Here is a 10857-nt window from a genome sequence, read left to right on the forward strand (position 1 = left end):
AAACCTGCAGAAGTTGTTCTTTGAAAGAATTGTAAACCTAGAAAATAAGGACCTAGAGTTGGCAGATAAACTACAAAAAGTTACAGATGAAAAAGAAAACTTGCGCTCAAAACTATAAAATAAAGAACTGAAAACCAACGTTTTAAAATCCGAAATAACGAAACTAGAGAAAAAAATTGTCTTCAACGAATAGTTTGGATGTAGATATCATAAGTACAAGTTAGTTATGTATGTTGTAAAATTTATGGTATTTTTCAGCTAATTTAACACTGCTCTACAGAGTTATTTGAGGTTTGTAAAAAACTAATTAGTTTATTAGTTTGCTTTACAGAGCTAGTTAAATTACTTCTCTGATCTGTAGAAGTGGTGCTAGTTAAACTAAAACTTGAACTTATAACAAATATTAAAAGTAAAAATAATAATCATTTAAGTAACCCAATTTTTACAATATCCATATTTTAAATAATTTTTTCTGCTATAATTTGAATTATTTATTTTAGTTCTGCTTAACACACGATTAAATAGATCATCCTGTTAGCATACAATTTACATTGATAAGAAAAACAGCTCAATTCCGAAAGCTAGCTCGTATGGCAAATATGTTTTAATAAGTCACATGAAGTAATAAGTACAATGACACATTGAACATCATATAAATGAATCATAATAACTTATTCTTTAAATTGTTTTTTTATAAACACTAATTTCAATGTTCCAACTAAATTAAATTTTATAAGTAATTAGTCCTGTTTTTTATTCTTATTTGAAGAGTATCATTACCTATAAACTTACTTTATCTTCAATGTCATTAAAAATAATATATTTGTTTAATGCCACTACTTAGATGAGAAACACTTTTAAAAATTAAATTGTTGTTACTATGTAATTAGTATTATAAAATATTTAAAAGCTTTACAGTTTTTAATTTAACAACTCAGAAAAAACATTTCTCAAATTCAACGATTTTTTTTTAAACAAAAACGAAATACACACTTGGTACAATTAAGTTTATTTATACTCATAAAAGTTTAATTTTGTATTAACTTGTTTAAAGTTTAATATAAAAACTTTAGGTGAAAACGTTAAAGTTACCGAAGATGATCTAACAGGACCAAAATCCATTTTGGTTGTGAGTGCTAAACAAGAATACAGTTAACAGTATTTGATAGATGATAAAAAGTGGGTTAGAATAAACAAATATCCACAGTTAGTAGGTGACATATGTGGTATTTATGAAATAAATGACAAAGTCTACGTTATTGACATGAAAGGAATTTCAACACTGGACAACGAGTTTTACAAGTTACCACAAGTTACATCTGATCCAGATCGAAGGAATAGCTTTTGTGCATCATGCCTAGCTGCAAACAATTTATTGGTTTTTCGAAATTATCTTGATCCCTTTTGCAAGTTGTTAGATACTAAAAACAAAAAACTGGTTGACTGCAATCTTGAGACAGACAAATTGTATTTTACTATTGTTCAATACTTTAATCTGTTTTGGATTGTCGGGGGATCGGAAAAAAATTATGATAATAATGGATACTTTGAACCAGTCAACACAGTACAAGTATACGATCCAGTTTCAAAAACTACGTCTTTATCGCCATTAAAAATGCTTCAAGCAAGAAGAGACCACAGAGTTATTGTTTATAAAGAAAAGTTGTTTGTGTTTGGAGGACATGATAAAAAAAGTAATCTAAACCAGGGATCGGCAGGCAGTTGGTGGTCGCGGGCCAAATTTAAAGTTTCCAAAGTCTTCGCGGGCCGCAGTTTTAGTTTTAGTGACATTTGAATTATCTTATGGTTTTAGTTTTAGTCACACTAGAGAAAAGTTTTACTTTTATTCACCTCAATATTTAAAATGATTTTTAGCTGTACATAGAATGCCTATTCAAATTAATATTCATTAGATTATAATTTACATTGACTTATATACTTTAATAAATATGTTCTAATATTGTTAATAAAATATGTACTTTCATAAGCACTTAATAAGTTAAACTTAATACTTTTTTAATTTTACTTACAACCTAACTCTCTATAAAAACCTAACTTAAAAGACAAATTATGGGTTACTTTTATACATTTGTTAAATCATCAACACTTTTTCATATTTCTAAGAACATTTACTTCGAAAAAAGTTTTTGCGAGTTAAATAATTTACACTCATTAAAAATTTAGTAATTAGTTTACATAATAAAATTGATACCTGTTTGTATTCCAGAAAGCCAAAACAAATGATTTAACATAATTAATTCTTAAATACTTTAATAAAGAATTTATTAGTAATTAGACTTTTACATGGTTGCCACTAAAAAGCAAAAATGTCTGAGATTTATCAAACCAGCTTAAAATTATTAAAATTTGAAAAAGGTAATAAAAAGTTGTTAATCAAGCTTAAATACCTAGTTAAAATATAATCATTATCAAAACGTACACAAAGTGTGAGAAAACAAGAAAAAAATGCAATTAGTAAACTACACAACAGTCATAAAAACTATTCTGAGAATTTGAAGATTTCTTTAAAGTGTTTGAAATAAAAGCTTCACACACACCTGATTTTTCAAGCTTTTAAAATAGCCTGTTTGTGTAGCAATCCAGTTAATATAAAGTTCACTACATAAAGAAATAACAAAGGTTATTAACAGTAAATAAATTACATGCCAAAAATGTATAAGTCAGCTGGAATGGACAATTGAGTTTCTTAAACAAGTTTAACAAAAGTATAAAATTTTATTGAGTCATTAGCGAAGTAGAATTTTTTTTTTTATTAAGAATGATAGCAATTCTTTATTTGCAAAAAGAATATTGCATTTTAAAATATTAATTGTAAAATATAAGACGAGCTACAAGAACAAAAAAAGCGTTAGTTAGGAGTTATTGCGAGAAACAATGAAAAAAATCACCAAAGTCATTTCCGACAAAGCACATTTTTATCTTCAGTAACTACAGAATAATCAGAAAAAATTTTTTAAGGCAAGTAATAAAGTAGCAGAATTTGTTACCTAAAATGAGTTATCGTTTATAATTGAAGCTTTTATAAAGAATTGATGTTGGCGGTAATGAAAAACTTTTGTTTATTTCTTCAATGACAACATGAAGTCGTGTTTAGGAAATGCATTAAGGTTATAAAGTCGCATAAATCAAATTAGGACTTTAATCAAGCTGTTAACATAAGAGCACTGATAGAAAAACTATTGCTCATCTGAGAATTTTTATTTGAGATGTTTTTTACTAACTTTGACATTTTAGTAGAATTTCTTGGTTTATTTCCAACGCGAAGCACAACAATCGGTGAAATTTTTTAAGTAAAGGTGCAATGTACCAATACGGAGTTTTTTGAAGTAGAATTCCTTCTTTTATTTTTAGTATAAAGTTTAATTAAAGTTTAAAAAAATGTCTTAAAACATTTATCAATATTAAAAAATACTGTTAAGCTACTATAATATATTTTTTAATAAAAAACATTTGTTTGGTAATTTTTTTTGAGTCAAATCGAAATTTCATTACTTCAAATGTAAAAATTGTTTAAATTCCAGGTTTTTTCAAAAATTCTCAAATTCAAGTTTTTTTTCTAGAATTTTTAACCTTAAATTCACAAGTTCAAAGCTTTTTTCAAACTCAAACAAATTCAAACTCCGGAATTCAACTTTTTTGGCAACACTGATTGTTCATTCTTTAATGTACACAATAATATAAATAACATTTTGAATTATATCAGCTGCAAGACTCAAAATTTAACACATATTAAAACTCAAACTAACACTGTGGATTGAGAAAAACATACATCATAAGTTTAATTTGCCACTCTTTCAAGCAAAAAAGCCAGCCTGAGTCAATAAAAACATTCCTGATATTTTTGTATACAAAAAGCAATTCTAGCCAAAAACTTTAAAAATGGCTTAGTTGGCCTGAGATTTGAAGTCTTCAAATAGTGATAGTCTGAGTGTGTGGCAATGTTTAGTTGTTTATTTGCTTGAATTTGAACTATTTTGATTAACAATGTACAAACTTTATAAATTTACCATCCCTATATCTAGTTTGTATTAAATAGGTAGCTCGAAAAAACAGCATTTATGTGTATTGGTATGCAAGGCATAAAAATTAACTTAGCTTGAAAAAAAAAATGTTTGAAAAATTGAATGTACACCTAACAAAAACTATATTAACTTATGTCATATATATTGCTTTAAGTCTGTCTGTACACATTTAGATATGACATATATAAATAACAATGTTAGAAAAGTGTGCATAAACTAAACTTAAACTAACTAAAGTATTAAATAAAAAGTGGTTTAAAATATGAGCATTTTTTTAAGTTGGTGTGCATAGAAAACTTATAAAAATTAAAATGTGTCAAAACAAAAATCAAATGAATCTTATTTCTTATTACTATGTTATTTTAAATGTATTAACACTAAAATATAACTTTTACAAATAAAAAATTATAAAAGAAACTGAGGTATAAAAAATATTGAAAAAGAATATATAAGCTATAAAGAAATGACATTTAAGTTAATTACTGTGCATTACTTTTGTACAAAATGGAAAATATTTGCATTTTGTTTATTTAATAAATAGGTATTCTATAACAAACTTATTAAATCCAAGCACTCTTGAGTTGTCACTCTTTTTTCAGATAATTACTTACTGTTGTAAAAAAGAAGTAATTATGAAACTGAGAAACATATCCTGTTAGAACGCTAATCTGTCTTTTTCACATTTTTAAACTAAAGCAGTAATTACTTGAAAATATTTTAAAATGTTATAGAGAGACTTAAAATCAAACTAATCAAATTAAGTCGAATTACCGAGAAAATTTAACTAGAAATATAATTTTGCTCAGCGGGCCACATTTACATGCTCGCGGGCCACAAAATTTTCTTTCGCGGGCCGCATTCCATTCAAAAAAATAACATGCTCGCGGGCCGCAGATATACCCTTCGCGGGCCGCAATTGGCCCGCGGGCCGCAGTTTGCCGACCCCTGATCTAAACACTGTAGAAATGTACTCTTCTAAAACAAACGAATTTAAAATGATGACTCCAATGAAAAATGCTAGAAGCAATTTCGCTTGTTGCAGGGTTGGAAACCTCGTTTATGTTATTGGTGGATCAAATGACTTCCCAAAATCTATGGAAATCTACAACCTAGACACAAACACTTAGAGTGTTGGTGTTGATTTACCTGTATCTAAATCAATTTTTTATGCTTGTGCTGTTAACAACTATATCTGCTAATAAGTATTTTATAGTTTCGTTATTTAAAGTTTAGGTAATATTTTAAGTAAACATTAGTTGACTAACAACTGTAGATGGTATTCTTTTTAGCAAACAGCTTTAAACTTCTAAAAGTTTCACAAAATTTATACTGTTTAGCGTTCAAAAGGTTTGGTCGAAGAACTTAGTGTACAAAAGAACTTTTTGGTTATCAAATCATACACCAAAGTTCGATTTAAGATTCTTTTGCTCTTGATAATTTTATTTTATAAAATTATTTCTATTAAATTTTGCCCAGTAATATGCTTTTATTATTACGTCTTGCATTTACTCGTAAAATACTTCTTTCTTTAAAACTAAAGATTCTTTGGTTAAAATAAACGTATGATCTTACATTGGCTTTAAATTATACTTTGTCGCTAACCGAAGCTTCTACTTATACACTATTATTGGCCTGGTTTATAACGCAACGTGCGCTCTAACTTATAAAGTAGATTCCCCCAACATGAAGCTTAAATTATAGTCGACTTAAGTAAACTAATATGAATTACTTACTATTTACTAAAGGTTTAATGAATCAGCTACTTATACTAATTTAAACTGAGTTCGAATCTGTGATCATGATTATATTTACAATGAATTTGCGAAACGAAAAGATGATAAAATACTGCACAACATTACACTAATAAACCAAATTATCAATTCTTTTAAAAGACGACAATCTCGAACAAAAGAAACTAAACACTAAATGTTTGAACCAAACTCAAAAAGTATTTTAAAATGGAAATCAATTCTACAACAAGATTGAAACCATTAAAACTTAAGTGCAGCGAAAAGCTGCACTGAGTTCAGACCGCTTCAATGCAGTAGAAACTAAAAGAACTGAACTGTAAATTATTCGCGATTATTGAATTTATACTCGCTTGAGAAAAAAGAAGAAAGTAAAAAAGAGACAATTACCGCGTAAGCGGTACATTTTCTCCTCTTACCTTCGTACTTTAAGAATTTATTCTTGGTTTTCCAAAAAAAAACATTAATTTTTATTCATTAACACTTGCAAGAATGCTTAAAACTCCCTATATAGAAAAATTAACGAAAAACGACCGCCGAATTTTATCTCCTTAGTTTAAAATGCATTAAATTAAAATACACAAAATTAATAAAAGTATGATACAGTTTTCAAAATGACAGACAAATGTAGAAAGTTTAAAAAAATTCTTCGCTGCTGGAACTCGCTCCGCCCTTGTACATCTCCACGTCGTTTGATCGGTTTATGCTGTTCCGTCTCCTCGCCTCACCTAACGGTCTGTTGGCGCTACGGATTCCGTCTCCTCGCCTCACCTAACGGTCTGTTGGCGCTACGGATTCCATCTCCTGGCCTCACCTAAACGGTCTGTTGGCGCTACGGAATCCGTCTCCTTGCCTCACTCAGCGGTCTGTTGGCGCTACGGAATCCGTCTCCTTGCCTCACCCAGCGGTCTGTTGGCGCTACGGAACCGTCTCCTTGCCTCACCCAGCGGTCTGTTGGCGCCACGGAATCCGTCTCCTTGCCTCACCCAGCGGTCTGTTGGCGCTACGGAACCGTCTCCTTGCCTCACCCAGCGGTCTGTTGGCGCCACGGAATCCGTCTCCTTGCCTCACCCAGCGGTCTGTTGGCGCTACGGAATCCTCTGATCCGTCTCTCAATACATCTCCTCTTTCATCTCCTCGTTCCTCACCTCGTACATAAGTCTCCTCTACCGCTCCTCGCCGATTCGTTTCTCGAGCCGTTCGTGCGAAAGTGCAATTAGAATGTACGTCACTACTTGATATCAATTTTAAAAACAAGTTAAAACATTAAAAGATAAAAAAATTCAATTTACAAACTTATATGCTACTAGTTAGCAACAACATTACATTGATCAATTAGTCTATTTATATTTTAACTTTAAAGTTTGTTAAGTTTCAAAGTAATTGAGAAACATTTGTGGCTTCAATTAATACGAAGTAATTCTCTACAAGATTTAACATAAAAAACATTTCACATTTTACACGAGTTAGTTGACAAAACATGCAATTACATGCGTCTCAAAAGTTTAAACTTCCTTTTGTAAAAGTATAAAGCCTGTGAACTTGTACTGATTTTAAAAACTTTAATATTCTAATTTTTATTCTAATTTTAAACAAAATCGTTTTTTTATTTTCAGAATTTAAATACCGAGTAAGACATTTAAAACTCGAATGACCTCGTTAAAAAAGTTTTTTTTATAAATACGGTTAGACTTAAAACAACAAAAAACATGCCAATAAAGTTTGTTACTAGTATTCAAACTTGAAGTTGTAAAGAATTGTCATTTAAGCATGAACTTCCTTTAACAATACAAACACTTTTTCAGCAGTAAAACATTGAGTTTGAGGTTGTAAAATTTCTGGTTATAAAGTTTAAACTTCCTTTGACATTAACGAAAACTCATTAAACAGTAAAAGTTCGAGTATATTGTAATTAGTACAGTACTTAGGCGAAAAGAACTTTTTTAAGGTACTGGTTTGAAACATCGTTGTTGCTAAATATAAAATTAAATTAAGTTTAATAAATCTAAGTCATTTCACTTTAATAACCGATTATACACTCGAAAACAAGTTTTAATAACCTCATACAGGTATTTTTACCAGGACGAACGAAAAACAACAATGTTTTTAAATGCAGTTTAATAAGTTTATTATCCATTATAATTCAAATTAAAACGATTGTCTGAAAACAAAACAATTAAACTTTACAGTTGCTAACTTTTATAGAAGTTTAAAACTTTTTATGTTATACGAAAGTTTTATTATTAGAAGGCTTTAATTTCATTTTAATTTTTAGCGAGCATTTCTCTTTTAACAAAATATATAAAACGAATAAACTATATTTAATTAATTTGACGAGACGGCGGAACAACTTGAAAACAAGACTAACTTTTGTTTCAACTTGCTCGTACAAGTTTTAAAATTCACTTTAAAAAACTCTTCAACAATGAATTGCGATAAAATCATACACCACAAATACATTTTAGTTCTAACTCATGTCGGTTAGCCTTTCCCAAACCACTTTAACATAAAATTAAACACAATAAAACTAATTACCATTAGAAAAAACAACTCAAATCTATCACAAACTCGAACTACTTAGTTATTTTTCCAACTAGAAATTTTAAACTCATTTTTATAAATTTTACCAACCTGTTGACTAGGTTAAATAAATGCCATAAAGTTTCTCAAATTTATACTATTATTAAATCAGGTTAATTCCACTCTGTCCCTATCTAAAAAACGTAGAAATTTTAATGAAGGTATCTGTGTTCAATTCCAGCTATAAATAACTGGACGTCCGGGTCACCATGTCGCTATCAACAAAAGGTTTCTACTTATACACTATTATTGGCCTGGTTTATAACGCAACGTGCGCTCTAACTTATAAAGTAGATGCCCCCAACATAAAGCTTAAATTATAGTCGACTTAAGTAAACTAATATGAATTACTTACTATTTACTAAAGGTTTAATGAATCAGCTACTTATACTAATTTAAACTGAGTTCGAATCTGTGATCATGATTATATTTACAATGAATTTGCGAAACGAAAAAATGATAAAATACTGCACAACATTACACTAATAAACCAAATTATCAATTCTTTTAAAAGACGACAATCTCGAACAAAAGAAACTAAACACTAAATGTTTGAACCAAACTCAAAAAGTATTTTAAAATGGAAATCAATTCTACAACAAGATTGAAACCATTAAAACTTAAGTGCAGCGAAAAGCTGCACTGAGTTCAGACCGCTTCAATGCAGTAGAAACTAAAAGAACTGAACTGTAAATTATTCGCGATTATTGAATTTATACTCGCTTGAGAAAAAAGAAGAAAGTAAAAAAAGAGACAATTACCGCGTAAGCGGTACAACTTACAAATTTTTAGCTGTTTATAAACAGGTTTGACTCAAATATTGGTAAAATTAACATTATAAAAAAAAAATTCAAAAATAACAAAACTAAATAAGTAATTATATTTACTCATAGAATTTAAAAAGATTTTTTCCTTAGGTTTTGTTATAAATAAAGTTACTTTTATTGTTTTAATTCAGTTTTAATTGAGTTGATGTTAATTTAGTAACAATTTCAGTAATAGTTTATACTTTATGATATAATTAAAATTAACCACTTCTAATGTTTGCTAACATTTTATAAACGTGTATTCATTCAGCGACTTCTTAAAAAAATTAAACTCTATTTGAAACTCTGAAAAAAACTTTGGCGAACTTCTACAGAGACTAAGCTAAGACAAGCTCAAGTTAACATAAAGTTTTAATTTGTTTATTAGGCAACAAGCCGGCGGTAGACTGAAAACCCGGGTCTTAGTCTACTGATTACTTGTCGAAATTAACATAAATTTCTATAAATACTGTTTCACACTATGCGACAATTACAAAAATAAGTTTAAAAAATACTTTTACTGTAAAAAAAGTAAAATTGTAATCGTAAAATATCAAATTAGATAAATATAATATTTAAGTTTCATAAGCTGTTGTTGTATGTTTTAGTATTCACAAATTACAATATTAAATTGAATATTAAGATACAATATATAATTACTAAACAAAAATAAGTTAAAATGTTTGATTTAATTAAACAAAGACAGGGTACAATTATGAAAAAGTTAAAACGCTAAAAAAACAAATAAACAAAAGAACCAATGCGTATATCATATACTAGTAAAACTTAAGTTTTTTAGTTGAATTTTGCAAAGTGTTTGCATTAAAAAACAAATCTAAATATTAATTTAGTGCTGTTATATTTTCCTAAAAAGCCATCTCTAATCGATCTAAAATTTAAAAGAGCATATTTACCGTTTTTATCTAATTATCTTATAGAATAACACAGGTTTTATTAATTATTTTCAGTCCATTTCGTTAATTATGGTTTTATAAACACATATGCCTAATTTTTTACATTTTTTATATATGTTTTTGAAAGACTGCTTGTGCTCATAACTCTTTTCTTGTCTATAAATCATTTAAAGTCAACTAATTGCGTTTTACAAAAATCTGTTCCTTCAAATTTTAAAACTTTTTTATCAAGTTTAGGTATCAGCAAAGTTATTAGAAGAATAATTTTTACAAAAAATTATATTGTAAGTCGACTTTGGTAATTTTGAAAAATTTTTGTCAGGCTGTTAATATATATATACCAACAGTACTGACAAATTAAAGCTCATTGAAAACTGTTTGATATTATACAAAATCTAAACAGGTCTTTATAAAAATATTACTTTAAACTTAATGAAGTAAGCAAGTGTTTCAAATATTAAAAAGTACTTTAATAAGTATAATAAGTCCACAGTGTAAAAATAACTTTTAAACTCTAGCTAGAGATCAAAACTTAAAAAATTCTGAGAATATTGCTAACTTGAACAGGTAATATCTAAATTATTTTTTAAATATTATCAATATAATAAAACAAATGTTTAAGCACTGCTTTGGTTTATTACCGGTTTCGGTGAGCCTTAGCCGACCTTTTCAAATAATTTCAAAACAGTAAATAACATTTAGACATTGGCAGTAATGTGAATCTGAACTCATTGATGCGTAAAAAATAAATAAACATTAACTATTC

This window comes from Thalia democratica, chromosome 7, assembly GCF_965202585.1.
Source record: "Thalia democratica chromosome 7, ktThaDemo2.hap1.1, whole genome shotgun sequence".
Classification (NCBI taxonomy): Eukaryota; Metazoa; Chordata; class Thaliacea; order Salpida; family Salpidae; genus Thalia; species Thalia democratica.